Below are 11,776 nucleotides of genomic sequence, written 5' to 3'. Positions count from 1 at the left end.
AAGACCGTCGAAACGTGACTTTCTGTGTTGTGCCATTTGGTTTGCCATACATAAAGGTGTAGCAGGCGAGGAATCAAGAGGGATGTAACTTGTATCTATAGAGCTTAATTTTTGATGTTATAAAAACACATGCAAACTTGATAGTACACACAATATCTACTAACCTTCTGCATCCAGGTATGCAGGCCCAGTCCATTTATTGTGTTGCTTTCACAAATGTACAGAATATACCAAAGTTAGCAAAGAGCTTTGAGCAGATATGAAAATCTAGTTCCCAACCTCCCGTGTGATGTGATTTATTAAACCTGAAATACAACATGGGTGCAATATTTATGTATATTTCAAGCACTTTGTAAAATCAGTTGTATACTTACATGCCTAAATGCTTGTGGTCATTGTGGTGTATAGGTGCATTCTGTGTGTTTGCCTGTCTGAGCTCGGTTAGACTCCATGCACCTTGGTACTCTTCCAATCACCCTCCTTCCCCCCAGCTGTTACTCAGCCCTATTTATACTACTCTGTCTGCTATTCCATGCAAAAATGTCGCCTCCTAGTTCATTAGAGTATGTTTCCAAGGGTTATTTGCACCACCAGCCTTCCTGTGCTCGTTCTGTCCTAACTGCTTCTTGTCTCTTGTGTGTCATTGTGCACCACTTGCCTCTGTGAGTTGCTGTGTTCAGTGTGTCCTCACTGGATTCTCATTGGCTTCTGACTTGGGTCATGTTCTGGGTTCTATTTCACAAAAGCTGAATTCAGAAATCCCAGAATAAGAGATAAAGCAAGAATTGACCTTGAGTGAAGAGTGAATCCTGGCTTCATCTAATCCAGGCTTGGTTCCACAGGTGCGGCTATGTTATTCGACATGTAAATAACCAAGCTAAGTGCATGCAGTATTCCTCAAAAGACCATTAGATTGATCACAGATTGATTCAGCAAACAAAAAGGGGATTATCTGAAAATACACATTTCCTAACAACTTCTCTTAACTGTAAACATCATATTTTAGGGAGTTATTTGTCATTTTTTTCTCAAATGAACAACTCCTAACCTAAAAATAAACAGTGGAGGGAAACATGGCAACACATGGAAATCTCACAGTTGGCAGATTTCTATTATATTTCTGTCCTATTGTTCAGTCGTTCTGTGGTATGATGGTTTAATCGTACCACAGACCTATCTTTGCCACTCATAAGAATCACTTCATAAAAGTAATCTAACCTGAAAAAAAAAAACTAGATAAGCACCCAATAGGTATTTTCACTTTGTACGCTGATGTGTTTCTGCTTTTGTGAAACTGAGTTGCAGCTTAATTTGACCCGTATATCCAGAAATCTTCACTTAATCCTTAATTTTGATTTTGTGAAATGGGTCTCATGACTTTTCCTTCCTGTCACTGGTTTGTTCAGCCTGAATAAAGTCTGTTTTAAATGGGTGTTTCCTGCTCATAGAGAATAAAACAAATATTTTCTTCTCTGTGTTGTTGACAACAAAACATCAGCCGTTATACATCCTAACTAATAAAGAAGAAGAAGGGAAAGACATTGGCTATGGACCACAAATTCAAGGGGATAAGTAAAGCCAAGTCAAACTTCACTCGAAGAAGCAAGGAATGAGGGACAAATGGACCATCTCTTGTCCCAAAATTTTTTTAAATAAGTTCAGTGTTTGTCTGGGCTCAGCTACAGTACTCTGCAGTCAGCTTCTATTTCCAAACCAGAGGAAGGTAGCATGTTTAACTCATTCATTGTCCTCTACTTATTGAAGATGGGTTGCAGTGGTAACAGCTCCCCATTTACACTGTCCAGGTTTTTCAAGGAGGTTCCAGGGCTTTCCCTGGTCAGAGGTGGATTACTGCTTGTACTGTAAGGGACATGGTTTGAAATCTGAGACTCTAGTCCTGGCCTGGGATGATGACCCTCCTTACCCTGTCTCTACAGCTGAGTGCATGCACCTCACTGAGAAAGGTTCTTCCATCTCTTTAAACAGTTTTTATTGGTCAACATCTATATCTCACGATAATAGGTGAGGGTCAGAACGAGGACCGACCAGTAAATTTGTAGAATAGCCTTTAGATTTAGCAATTTCCTCTCACCAAATTTCCTGAAGTGGCAAAAAAAAAAGACAAAAGGATCATTAAACTCTCAAAACCCACCGTTTTAAAGCATTTACAAATAATAACTCATGAAAATTACACTGGTAAAATGTTTACCAATATAGACACGTTAGACATCTTTGGAAAGCTTAGATTCTCCACAATTCAACCACCTAGGTGATTTTATGTACATAGCGAGTGTCAAAGGACAGTTATAGCAGCATGTCGAAATGTACCACGACAAAGCAGCCACAATAAGCAAGCATGTCTTTATTACTGCTGTTCAAAAAATATTTATTATTTTCGAGAATAAAAAAAAAAGAACTTTGAGTCATGTTTGAACTGATGTAGCCTAGACTTGATGCAGCTTGGGTGTTTTACTCACCCAATTTTCACGTATATATTCAGAAACTAGAGGGTGTTAGCTTTCAAATAACGTATCACACATGTAATTTGGGCTTACAGTTCCTCAGTTATTTGCTTTTCCATTTGGGTATGCAAAATAGGCGAATTTCCCTGAAATTAGGTGGATATTAAGAGGTAAAGCTTTATGTTTTTTGAACATATGAAGTGTCTAATTTAATTTTACAGGCCTCTGTAAGCCCCCCTAGATCAACACAAAACAAAAAAACAAAAAATTGTTCAAACTGGAAAGATCAAAATCAACTCCCTATTTCTAAGTCAAACTGCTTAAAACTGAATCTCCTTTATGTACAAGATTGTTTATTCAAATCTAATATACATGTTTTGAAAATCTAGTCAATATATAATTGTGTAGCAGGAATATTATTAATGATTTGAAATGTAAAATGTATGCTGTAGATAGTGCCAATTCACAGTAAAAGTAAACTCATCTGATGATATACAATTAAATCAATCCAGATTCAATCTTCCAGTTTGATTAAGTAACATTTGAATCCAAACAAAAATTATCCAATCCTGTCTATCTAGTTCTTAGTTGAATACTTCATATTTTTTGTTTTTCTAAGCATTTACAAAAGAATTTAAGCCTATTTAAACACCAAATAACGTAATGTGAACAAGTGTTTATTTAACCACATGTGAAGAAATCCTGCAGAGGCCAGAAAGATCCTATATTGAACCACAACCAATGAAAGTCAATCAATAAACTTTTCTTTGGTACTTAACCAGGAGATAATTTCAGTCATATACAGTTAAGGATTTGGAGTGGGTAGAAAATTAAACAGTAGTTTTCAAATAGGAAGAAAGAATAACTAGACGATAAAATCTTCCCCCAGGCTTTTTCTATTTCCCCTCCTCTCCAGATGAGACGTCCAGTCCTAAAAGCCATCTAAAAGACCCTGAACTTCAGTAACTTGAGCATGAAGTCACACTGGGTACCTAACAGGGTACTAGGAATGCAGGACAAACTTAAAACCCAGTGAAGATGTTTTTGGCCTTGATCATCACGCCCATCGATCCCTGGCTGATTCCCACTTAGATATGTCTTATTTTATTAGTGGCTTCGACCTTCTGCCGCCCCATTCGACTGTGATCAATACTAGCATGAGGATGGCCCTTATTTTTCACTTTTAGTGCCTTAACGCTGTTTAACCGTGTCACCTGATAAACAACAGGCCCTCCCCAAACACTGATTTCTTATTGATTTCTCTCTCATTCGGCCATCTCTTCCTTCGTCACTCTTCTATTGTTTTTTATCTCCACTTATCTCTTCGCTCCTATCTTTATACCTTGACCCCACACCCACAGGAGGCCTGGGTCATCTCTTTCACTGAGGGTTGTGAAATATAGCTTGCAGCACATGCCTGTTAAACTCTTTACATGTAACAAACTAGCAAAACTGGAAGGTTTCTCTTTTTCTATCTCCCACCATTTTCCACCAATGTGCCGGCAAACATGAGCTGGAGGAAGGATCTGTGTGCATGAAGGCATCCGCTAAGCTGGATGCGGTGAGCATGATGCAACAGATGTTATGACAACCTGGAGGGAGACAGCTTCATCCATCATCCCCTGAAGTCCTGATGATCAAAGCAGGGTTTGGAAGGAGCGGTGCTTGTGGAAAAAAGGCTTTTGGGTGACTTAAAATCTCCTTACATGACTTCAATGGGAGCTACTATTATATAAGCATCTAATATGTGCACAATATGGAGGAAACAGATATTGTATGCAAATATAAATAAATAAAATTACGGCAATCTGCAATGAAAAATCTATTTTAACATTACGAAATGAATTACTAAGACGAAGGCTGATACGCTTTTTTGACTTCAACAGTTTGAGGTCCCTTTCTTGTCTCAGTACATTATTTATGCAAAATTAAACCTGCTCCTATTCCTGCTTAGTCTTGCTCATCCACTCAGTTACCACTTTATTGATCTCTCATATAAAGGACTTCACTAAATCCAGTGCGCTACCTGCCAGCCTCACAGCCATTAATGCCAGGTTCCTTATCACCAAATAGGTTATGACACTGACTCAATTCCTATAGTCCTGGGGATAATGCTACTGTGTCATCAGTAGGAACCTTTTGCATTTATTTGAATCAAAGCCAATGCATAAATAAGTATTTTTCTGCTCTGATTTCACATGCTCAAAAGATGCAACTGCCATTAACCAGTTATGCTGCAATATTCCAAAACACAAACAATGACATTGCATGATAAGTTTCTTAAGATCAGTTAAAAAAATTGCAAGAACTTATATTTCGCACTATTGGATCTAGGTTGTGAGAAGACCTTTACAATGTGTAAAGATGAAAATATTTGAGCAGGTATTGAAAACAATATTAAATATGCTGTTCATTGGCTTAACAAGAGGTAGTTTAAAGTCTTTAAAATAACTAAATCTAGGTAAACAATTTTAATCCTGATTGGTAAGACAACTCAAATTACTGCTGCTGACTGCAGCCTAATAACTATCTGATGATATCTGCGAGGGAAGGGCTCCAGAAACAAAACAAAAAAGAGAAAAGTCTAAAAGGCCAAATATTCTAACACTACACTACATACCTGACTGTTTGGACTTTGCAGTGGGGACACTGTAAGAAAGAAAGTAATAAACATTAGAAACTTTTATCCTCGAGAAAAAACTGAACCTTGATGTTTCGGATTGCTCCCACGTGAGATGTTTTTTTTTATTTTATTTTTTTAAGCAGGGTATTACAGCAGTTCACCTAACATAAAATGAAGCTTTTCCAGTTTTTTCATTAATATCATTGATGCCCGTCTTTTCTTTAATTTACCCCAAATGTGCACTATCAGGTTTCAGTAGAGGCTTTGTGCAAGATAAAAGTAATTGTTCATCAAACTTGGTCATCTATGTTCTTATTTACCAAAGTCATGTTTGAAATGACATTGCCATTTCCATACCATCTCTATAGATCTGTGAGCATAGTTTTGTACAAAATGATTTGATATCCTGCAGCAATGACGCTTTCTTAAAGATAAAGTCGAATTCCTCTAAGATATCCCCAAACAATACTACCTGTGTTACCAAACTCTACATTTGACACAATGTAATTAGGCAAGTGCTGTTGTCCTCCACATCCTCTAAACCCAGAAAGAGTTATGATTCATCACCACGGTAAACAGGTGTGCAATACTCCAGAGTCTAGTGGCAGCGTGCTTTCCAACACTGTATCGAATGCCTTGCTTTTCACTTGGTGATGTAAGACTATGGTGCAGCTGCTTGGGCCTGGGAACACTGTTATTAAACCTAACTGAATGTGACAAAGTTTGAAAGTCTTCAGCTATTGCCAACAGAACATTGATGACCTCTTGGCCACTGTTCACCTTTCGCATCAACTAACCCCAACTCTGATTTTTTGGGGGAGTACCACTCCCTTATTGCGCAGATGGAATCCTTTCATGGTCCAATGCTGGAAAATACTTAGCTCCTGAAAGTGATCCATCATTTGGCAAATCTTTGTATTGTTAGTATGCGTGCCTCAGAGCTGAAATATATGCATCTGTGGCAATGGAGACAATAGGTACAGCTGAATTTATTGATTTAGCTGTATGACCAAATACGTGTGAATTACTAGTCGCTTAGATCACAAATTACCCTGCTTTCAGTATTTAGAGTACAATCAATATTGTTTTATTTTATTGTTGAAAAGTATTATCCAATTAAAATGTCCCAAAGTTTCAAATGATAGCAGTTAAAATAAAATATTATGTGTCATATATATATATCTATGCATGGAATACTTTAGGTCGGAGGTCTTCAACAGGGGGTCCGCAACCCCTAGGGGGTCCACGTAGGTACTGCATGGGGGTCGCGAAGGTTTTGGTTGATTAGACTTTTTTTTTCATATTTCCCCCCCTGCAATTTTTCCACTAATTGAAATGTCTTTAAATACATATTGACATGAGTTCAACACACCGTAGTAAACAGGTAAATGAAGTCAGATAATGTCTTTCAGTCATCAATGCACACATTCAGTGACACACAGGAGCTCTTTCAAGCTGGGCACCGTTTTATTCACAACACCTGTCCCATCAACCAGGAATCAGAATCAGAAATACTTTAATAATCCCAGGGTGAAATTACTTTCGTTACACTACTCCATATGTAGTAGAGTCACTATAGACGAGTTTGATATAACACAATTTCACACTATATATTATTAGGGGGTCCCCGCTCCATCTCGCCATCAGTTTGGGGGTCCATAGCCTGGAAAATGTTGAAGACCCCTGCTTTAGGTACTTATACCTCGTTTTAGGCTATTTGAACTATACTGAATAAAAATAAGAACACAAGACACACAGGCTAACTCACTATTTATCTGTCGGGGATGATGTTACCTCTTTGCAACCCGTCTGAATAATTAAAGACCATCTGTTCTGCAAGTGTGACCTGGCATCTTTTATTAGCCACCACCATCCATTCTTTAACAGTGAGTTAAGTGATAAATTGACATTTACAGTGTGCCCTGCTAAGTTACACCGGGCACAGAGCATACTGAGAAACTGGCCGTGAAGCAATAACCGGCAAACAGGCAAGAGATTTTCTATTAACACAAGGGGAGAGGAGTAAAAGAGGCTGGGGAAAGAGGAGGAGGTACATAAAGTCTGTTTTCTGAGGAAAACGGCTCTGCTCTTACAGCCACTCCGGTCTGACTGAAGTGTTTAATATACAGAGATGGAGGAGCTCTAGCGCCACATAGTGGTGTTAGAATCTCACTGCTAAGATACACCACAGCAAACACATTAATCATGACCAGGGGAGTGTAAAATTCAATCGGCTCCTTCCATCCATTTCATGTGAAGCAGACTGAAGGCCGGCCTTGTAGTGCCGGAGAAAGGGAGGATGAAAAAAAGGGGAGAAAAAAGAAAAAAAAAGGAGCTCCCTACACTTCATCAGAACCCCCTACTTCATAACAAATGGAGTGTCTCTCCAGCGGAGGAGTGCCATCAGAAACGTGCGTTCTCTCTATCCATTTAATCCCGGCAGCAGAGGAAGGGTCAGGGAGGGAGCAGTGGGCGCGTGTTCTGCTCTCCGCTCACCGCTTCTCCAGTCACACAGTAAACTACCTTTTAGGAATTGTTTCTCAATAAGAAATGATCAGTCCATTTATCTGCGCCAGGCGGGCCTGTCTCCTCACCCAGACCTCCAATATTTTTCGTTTGACCTGATCAGGGCTATAAACTAGACCGAGACACTTTCAATTTGTCACCCGAGGAGGCCTCTGCAAGTCCCAGGCTACTGATTGCATCCAGCCTCCCAAATATAAAAATTCCTCTGGAGCTTGAAACCTCTAAAGTGCTTTTTTTTTCACTCCATGAACAAAGCTGCTTAGAAAAAGCCTAAGAATTGGAAATTGCTACTGACTGCAGAAGTTTCTTATAATGTTTGTGTGTTTTGTTTAATACATTAAACATTTATGCATCATATACACAAAGAGCCTTCAGGTATTCATGGTGTTCACATCTTTGCATGTTGAAACCACAAAATTAAAAGTATTTTGCACCAAAATCTCACCTGATATTTGAATCTATTGATTTCAAATATTCTTTATAAATTGGTAGACATATGTATTAAGCCCCACCTGATTAAAAACACTGTTACACTCCTTAGGGCTATGCATCAACCAGACATCCAGAGTCTTGTAATCATTCTTCCTTTAAACTGTTTAAACTCAATCAGACTGGATAGTTAGCATCTGTGGACAACTTTTGAGTCTTACCACAGGTTCTTTACTTTGATTTGCTCTTTTTTAAAGACACAAATATGGAAAGAAAATTAGACCGGTCATCACAAAAAATATACGGTAATGCAAAACAGGCAAATCAGCATTTCTAAAAATAGTTTAATCATTTAAGACAGAAATATCCATGAACAATTAAATCTTGATACAACAGAAAATAACCCCCTTTTATTTAAAGGCAAACTTTAAAAGTAGCCACATGAAACTTTTCCAATTGCAGCAAGCATTTTCAATAAAAGAAGGACCACAATCTTTGCTATTGTGACAAAAGAAACGTTTTTCTTAAGAAGGAATGAGGAAATTGTAATAGTTGTTTCTTATGAAGCCAAATACGGAAGACCCTTCTAATGTTCTTGGATCTATAATTATGTAAATATCCCTCAAATTAACATGGTCATTAAGTTCCAAAATGTTTTAAACACCACTGTAGCTCTTGCTGTCTATCTACTGTCTTTTGCAGCAGCAACAGATTTTTTTGAGGATCACCCTCTATTTGGCTTCAGCCATCTTCTCATCAACACTGACTAGCAACTCTGTTCCAGCTGAGGAAAGGAATACCCACAACATGATGCTACCACTACTATGTTTAAACATGAGGATAATGTTCTCACAGCGATGGATGCACGGAGTTCTGCACCCCAGCTCACACAACAATTTGCATGTAGGTGAGAAAGTTCTAATTGCTCTCATTTGGCAGCTTTTTCCCCCCATATGGTTTAGCGCAAACCTTCAACAAAACTCGTTATTGCTATGCCATTGTTTCATTATCATCAAATTTGTAAACAGCAAATGGATGCCAAGAGAACATCAAACTCATGCATGGTTTTATCTATGGTAAAAGGGCTGAATACAAATGCACATCAGTCTTTAGTGATCTACTAGCAAAAAAGTTAAACCACTTTTTTCCTTTCTCTTTCAAATTATTAACTACATTGTAAAAGTCTATCACATTAAATGACAATAAAACAGATTTGAGCTTGTGGATCTAGAAAGAAAAATAAGTTTTAAAAGCTACTGATACTTTTGTAAGGCAGAAAAATAATCCAAAAACAAGTAAAGGCATTCATTACTAATTATTCACTGAGTAGAGAAATATTAACCACTTGTTTTCTTTCAAAACATGAACAAACTTTGAACAGGGGTAATTACATGTCACACATGACTTGCTTTCCCATCTTTCCCCTATAAAACAGTTAAACATTTCTTGTATTAGACGGAACATGTCAATGATTTTTTTGACAGAGCTGAAATATGACGTGAAAATGCTCAAGTACATACTCACAACCTGTTTAAACTGCCACCCCGCTTCTGTCACATGCATGCTATTAATCACCAAGGCCTCCGGCTGTCACCTCACACGTATGTGCTTCTAAAACACTAATGGGCACTTGAGCGAAACAGGAGAACATATGTACTAATGTGGCCGTTCTAGTCGTACTTGTTTTTGTCCTTTGTATGGAGATCAGGTGGAAGAGGACACTTTCCCTTTCAGCCACAATTGATACCTAGAATAACAGAGAAAAATGTATCTAAAGTCTGTAGAAAATGTCATGGTTGCAAAAGCTTTTAATTTAACTTTTTAATGCTTGATTAATAAGGTAATGTGGTTTATTATCATATGCTATCAATAATTCCAGTGCCCTATTCAAAAGTATTCTTACCGACATTTTGCATTTTGTCATGTTACATCCAATAAATCACTGGGTATTTATTTTGATTGACCAACACAAAGTTGGATATTTTTGTCAATGACATATGGATTTATAATCAAAGTCTTTAATGGGTTCAACCAGCTTTGCATATTCAGATTTGTCTCAAACTCTGCAAAAAAATTTAAATCTAAAAGTCACTTTTTTTCCTAAAATAAGTGCATTTTTTTCTTGAAGTTAATTGAGACGCTTTGTCAATGGAAGAAGACAATTTACATTTAAAATAAGAACAACAAAAACAATTCCATTGTCTTATTTCAAGTGCATGTTATCTAATTATCTTATTTTAAGAGTAAAAATACTCATTCCATTGGCTAGTTGTCTTATTGACCTACTCAAATTAAGACTAAATAGACTTCTTTTCAGACATGTTTATTTAGTTATAGATCACTTTTGCAGTGTGTGGCTCAGATACATGAATAATTTCTCCTTTACAGCTCCCACCCCAATGGTGAGATATTTTAGTTTTATTTAACAATTTGCCAAAATACCTTTTTTTTCTACTTAAGTCAACCAGATTTCCTAGATGTTTTTTTAAAAGTTCTGTTGTTTCAAGAAGTTTATGTATATGCTCTACTAGGACTACTACCCCCATCTCCAATGTTTATAATAATAATTTTAATTTATTAAACTTACACTGGAGAAATTCGCCTCTGCATTCCCCTTGGGAAGCAGTAGGCTGCCATTGTGTGGTGCCCAGGGAGCAGTGTGGGGTTAAGGGTCTTTCTCAGGGACCCAGAGTGCAGGCTGTTTGGATTCACCATGTACTTGCAACCTTCTCAGAGCACAAGCACACTGCTCTAACTACTAGGGCAAAACTCCCCCAATGTTAACTGTCAATCAGCTCATGCTAACAAAACTAAAGCTTGTGTTTTTTTCAAATATATATCCTCACTGTGAGGGAAAATGAATGCCTTTTATCTTTCTTCTTCAGGCACATCAAAAATTTTGCAGGGTTCAATAAAGAGATTGTTTGCATAGGCCTAGGTCTTATGGGACTGACATTTGCACTCAAGTTAACTGAATAAATATACCTTCAAAGATATAATTTTGTTTCTTATTCATCATGCAATTAGTGTCAAATTTAAAAGGTAAACTGCAAAACTTAGTTTAAATACTAATGTATTTATTTTTAAAATCTTTGAGGAGTACTGAGGATTTACATTTATTTATTACTAGGTTATTTCTGAGATAAATTAATTTCAATAAAGTGAGAGAAACAAAGCATTCACGTAGTGCTAATTAAAAATAAATAATGAGGTTTGTGAAGAGAACATTTAATCAGTTCAAAGCCTCTGGAAAAATATTATAAAGTACATATGTTTCAGCCCATTAACACAGCGCTGAGTGCTTTTCCTTAGGGAAAAGTAACGTTAAGAATTACAGTAAATGGCAACAGGCTAGGAAAATAAACTGATTGAAAATGTGTGCTCATCTTTCTCACCTGTAAAAGAAACGGTTTCCGAAGCCCCACTGCATCATAACCCGCCATCTGATCCTCACATCAACAGAAAGATATATTGTATTTAAAACATGCAACATAAGCATAAAAATAAAGCGCTCCAATAATTGCGGTAAAGGCTTGCTTCCAGAGTTAGTGTGCACCCTTTTAGTAGCCTTCCACTGTTAGAAGGGAGAACCTCAAAAGGTAATTTATTTCTCAATCAGAGGATTAATTTTGTTTTTGATTTGAGCTGCAACTGTACACAATTTTATCACAATTTAAATCCATAAAGCTTCTTTGAAAGTGGGTAATCATTTAACATCAGACAGCAGACAGAACTT

Source organism: Cyprinodon tularosa, unplaced genomic scaffold, assembly GCF_016077235.1.
Source record: "Cyprinodon tularosa strain WSP-4 unplaced genomic scaffold, ASM1607723v1 ctg8, whole genome shotgun sequence".
Taxonomy (NCBI): Eukaryota; Metazoa; Chordata; class Actinopteri; order Cyprinodontiformes; family Cyprinodontidae; genus Cyprinodon; species Cyprinodon tularosa.
This window is presented reverse-complemented; position numbering follows the sequence as displayed.